This window comes from Triplophysa rosa, linkage group LG14 (genome assembly GCF_024868665.1).
Source record: "Triplophysa rosa linkage group LG14, Trosa_1v2, whole genome shotgun sequence".
NCBI lineage: Eukaryota > Metazoa > Chordata > Actinopteri > Cypriniformes > Nemacheilidae > Triplophysa > Triplophysa rosa.
The window spans coordinates 10,238,342-10,243,592 of record NC_079903.1 but is presented as its reverse complement, the minus strand read 5'-3'; the positions used below and the strand labels follow the sequence as shown (position 1 = coordinate 10,243,592).

The window sequence follows — 5,251 nt, the reverse complement described above, 5'->3', positions numbered from 1 at the left end:
CCTATTTTACGAGCTGGCTAATTTGTATAAATTTGTACAATCTGATTCAAATTGCTTTTGCGCCAGTGACAGTAGGTTTAGAGATGGGGTTAGGGGAATATCTTCATTGTGGTGTTTTTATTTGGGCAATTAATCGCATACGGAATAAAGGTTTGTGTTTACATAATATATGTCTGTGTACTATCCATATTCATTTTGTATTTATAAACACATACACATATACATATTTAGGAAATATTTACATGTATTTATTTATATTTATATTTGAAATAATATATAAAAGTTTATTAATTTTTACATATTTTTTTATTCTTCATTAAGATATTTTGTAAATTTCCTACAGTAAATATATAAAAACTTTATTTTTGTGGGTGGATGCAGCAAAATCGCTAACAAAAATGGCCGAAAAACGCCTACAAACTTCACTCGTTGCTGCCCGCTCTTTGGGAATTACCCACTCATTTTTAGTATCTATGTAAAGCTTAGAATTTCTGCTTTCGGGTTCATCTTGTCATGATTCTGTCCTTCTTGTCATGAGTTTTCTAGTGTGTGGACAGAGTTGTGACAGTACAATGTCTTTTGTGCTTGTTTTGTTATGTGTGGAAGACACGTGGCCATTGTGGTTACTTTGTGCTGCATGTTTCTCCTGTCTCGTGCTTTGGCCCAGCCCCCTTCTTTTCCGGTAATTTCCCCATCAGTGTTTCATTCCCGTCACCTGCCCGCCACCTTCCCTTTGTAATTATCCCTCATTAATGTTCCCCTATATTAAGCCCTAGTTCCCTCTGTCCCGAGCCTGTTCGTTTTTTAACCTTTGTAAGCCTTGTGTACCTCGTAATCTTTGTGACTTTGTATAGATTCTACGTCCTAGTTCCCTAGCCTTGTTTTGTCTTCCGTGTTATTTGGTTTATTCATTTTAGTTATTTTGTACCCTCTCTGTTTTGCCCCCCTTGCGGGAAGTGTTTTGTTTATGTCTTGTTTATAGTTAGTTTTTGCTCCCCATCGTGGGTTTTTGTTTGTGTTTTGTTAAATAAAAGTATTTTTCGTTAACCCCTTGCTGTCTGCACCTGGGTTCTGCCTCCGATCCTGACACATCTACTCTCCACAACGTCATTACAGTGGTAAGCCAATGGAGAGTGTTAAAACAAACCTGTTTCTTCTTAGCAATGGCCTGCTACAGCGCCTCTGATTAACTTCAAAGGCGATTTTCTTGCACCCTCAGAGATTTAAATAGTTGTATTTTGGCCAAATATTGTCCAATCCTAACAAACCATACATCACTGGAAAGCTTATTTATTCATTTTTATTTATTTACTTAAATTTCTTAAGACTGGTTTTATTGTCCAGGGTCACATATGGTAATCGCTCGGAGAAGAATTTACAAAATATTACCACAGAGAGGATCACCAAATATGAATAACTAATAATACTGTAGTAAAGCATTGCTTTATTTCCTGCAAGCTTTTTGTTTTTCTGTGATGTTTTTGTATATTTAGAAAAATCCATACATGATGTGCTGTAGTTTGCCTTTTGCCAGATAATTTATCCGATAATTACCTGAAATGTTTAGTGTTTTGTCCATTTTGTACCACCATATACCTCACGTTTTGATGCTTTAATTAAACTTCAGGAGGCATCAAAAGCAAAAACTGTACTGTACAAATAAACACCTCGGACATCACTTTTGGCCACTGCTGTAGTTTAAATATTTTGTTTGTTTTTGTCATCCAAAACAATGATTAATTATCTAAAAATATATTCAGTTGCAGGCATGAAAGCACAGGAACAGATACCACAGGACTAATCGGAGATATAACAGCAGGAAACAGGTGAGTGTCTTTCCACTTTTTCTCTGAATGATTGTTTTTGTCAATGGCAGTAATTGTAGGGGATCAGAATGAGCAGACTGCAGGTATAATTACACGCCTCATGCGCGGACGAAGTCCATCACATTGTCCTCATCATTTGGTGTGAGCGCCTGGCATCAGGATTGTTTTGCACTTCACTCCGAGTGAGCGCTCTGGCAACATTCATGAAGCTATTCTCTGTGTTAACGCCCACTGTGTCACCTACTGTATGCTCACTCTGTGCTGCATGAAACATGAAAGTGGACACCACTTATTACACAGAGAGAGGTGACAAAGATACATATATAGTGGATAAAAGTGTCTGCCAAATGCAAACCTCATAGATTCTGTCCGAGAAAGTGCTGTGACACTTGCACACTTTCAGACACTTGGAATCTCCATTATTGCAAAATAATCACTTTACTGTCTGCAGCTACTGTCTGCCACCAGTAAACCTTTGCCCTTTCCGGCCATGCAAAACATTACATTTACTGCATGTTTGCACAGAAAACAATGAAAGGCCCTAAATAACACAGAAAGGGTTGGTGGGGCATTACTGGGCATGGAAATGTGTGTCAGCGCAGAGGATAATGTACTCCATGTGTTGAAATCTGACACTGTGTGCATTGAGGCACAGCAGAATGGAGAGGCACACTGCTGATGGAGGACTTCCTCTTGTGCCGTTAACCCCCCAACACCACCCCACGCGTACACACACACACGTAAGATGGAGCTGGACAGAGTGTACAGAAGATGTAATATGTAAGGGATAATGTATATCTGCCGGTTGTATCATATATATATATGAATCCAGACAGCTTAATTAGGTCTTGTATTACCCTGAAAGGTTTTTTTTCCACAACAACTGGCTGGATATACAGTATATATCCCACTTACCATCCGCTTGTTAAGCCTGATGTCACGCACCACCATATATGGAAGGTCATATACTGTTTCCGGGTCCAAACGCTCATTAAAATGCAAAAAATGCTAATATACACTCATGGCGAGCTATAAAACTATCGGAAAACCGCGATCCCGACCTTTCTCCTTATAATGAAATCTTGTTATGGTCTTACTAAGTCAACATTGAAGTGATAGTTCACTCACGGCACCCATTGACTTCTATTGTATGGACAGAAAACCAATGCAAGTGAATGGGTGGTAGCGCTGATTCGTTACCGACATTCTTCAAAATATCTTCTTTTGTGTTCTGCAGAAGAAAGAAAGTCATACAGGTTTGAAATGACAAGAGGGTAAATAAGTGAATTTTCATTTTTTGGTGAACTATCACTTTAAATATAGGCTACCAAGGTTATATTTTCACAGAATGATCTTTACATTATGAAGGATGATTTTATGCAGGGGCATCAATTCACCTAAAGCCAAGGTATGGCAGACTCTCGTAAGGTCATCTACTGTACCTCTACATGACGGTCTCACATATATTTAACATTATTCATTCCTGACCCGATCATACATGCTGTTACTGCAGCAGCCATCCTCACATATAATAAAGCACAACACGCTTTAAATAATCTATTGATGAAAACATCATATAGTTTAAAAACAAATGGAAGCAGATCTGATATGTGATGTAAAAATTTAGAAGAGTGAATCCAGCGGATTCGATCTTGCTTCGCTGCAGAGTCAGAACTGTATGTCACACGTCTTTCACACTACACCACTGAAGCTGCTGATAAAGCAGTGCTGTTTTTACACTCTTTTCTGGGGGAGGAGCCACCAACATTTTTCGCACTTCGGACACCCATGTTCCTGCAATAAATACTGCAATAAAATATTACTTTGAATTGACCTGACCAGACAGCCAAGGAATGGCAGCCGCCAGCCCCTGCCATACCCAAATGATGCCCCTGATTTTATGTAGAAAACAGTAAATTACAAAAATTGACTTTAGCTGGGTTGTCACATACAGAATCACATTTTATTAGCTCATTGTACCTAATTAAAAACTTTCAACAAAGAAATCCATTTTCTAGCAGGTTTAACCATTTCTTGCATGAATTTATGATTAATAAATGAAAAATTATTTTGTACCACTGATCTATATACTGTAAATAACTGGATTGCGCATAGAACGCTAATCCAACGGCAGGAGGTGAAGTCACCGGAAGTGTTCACGGCACGTCGCCATGTTGGTATGTCCAACTGACAGAGGGCGTCATTGACTTACAGTCAAAATGACGATCTAAAATCTAAAATAACCTGTTTTGTTACTTGTGATGTTTTTTCCAATGTTAATGTTTATTTTAGGCAGAATAGCGATGTAAAGAAATGTGTGTGTATTGCATCAGTTCTGTTGTAATGGCAGGTATAAATGTTTCCAAAGAAAACTTCATGACTTTAAGAGCATACACAGTCTATATTTATCTGTATTTAGAATGAGCACATTTGTCATATGTTGGTGTCTCGTCAGTCTGCTGATTTGCTGGTTATGTACGCTACTGTAATGAAGATGAATGTAGCTCACTCAGAGGTGGGAAAATTCCCGACTTTAAATAAACAAACATTGTTGTAAGAATGTATTAATATGTGATAACTCCATATTAATTCAATGGAATTTTTGGGCATACCAACATGGTGGCGCGGTGGCTGCAGTGGAATGTCGTCATGAGCAATCCAGTCATTTAGATCAGTGTTTTGTACACATATTTGTGTATATTTGTACACTTGGGTGGGCAGTATGTGTTTTGCTTTTGTTTTGTTTTGTTTAAATAGATACTGCACGGTTTTTGTTTAGAGAGATACTGTTGCTGTCTATAGTGACATCTACTGTATGTGTGAAAGCGTAAAGGCAACACATGAAGTTCAAACAAGACAAATATCCAATTCATCATTAATCAATATGCAATCAATCAAATATGTAATCATATAATTCCATTAAATAATTATTAATTGGGCATACACTGTAAAAATATGTAAAAATGTACTTGTAATTTTCTGCCAGTACTTTATTTGTTTATTTTATGGATATTTCTGTTAATGTTCAAACACAATATAATTCAGTGCAAAATTTAAAATACAGGTAACTAAAAAATATTATGGAAAATTCCTTTGTTTATTTAGTAGATTGAGCCCTGTTTTTACAGATTTATACCCATATTTATTTGTAAATTATTTTTGAGTATTAAACTGCATACTTGCAAAACCTGGATTAGCAGTGTGTTATCAGTTTTAGTGGTTGTTATCTGAGAATAAAATACCTCTGAATGTCACAACTAACAGATTCAAGTATTTCAGAGAGCTGTGTAATAAACAGATAATATGTAGTGTTGCATCTCTCCGACCAATCCGTGTAGTCTATATATGGCCCTGGGTCCCACTGCAGGCCAGTAATTTAGTTTAGTAATTTAGAGCTGTTTGAAGTCCGGAATGGCTCCACAGTG

The 5,251-nt window shown here is 37.2% G+C and overlaps 1 long non-coding RNA gene across 1 annotated transcript; it reads left to right on the top strand.

The window, feature by feature from the left end:
• The first annotated feature begins 383 nt into the window (after positions 1 to 383).
• On the top strand, positions 384 to 3,785 carry LOC130565079 (uncharacterized). Its single transcript, XR_008964335.1, has 3 exons — positions 384 to 754; positions 987 to 1,118; positions 1,761 to 3,785. It is a non-coding gene; the product is annotated as an uncharacterized LOC130565079 (long non-coding RNA).
• Positions 3,786 to 5,251: the final 1,466 nt, after the last annotated feature.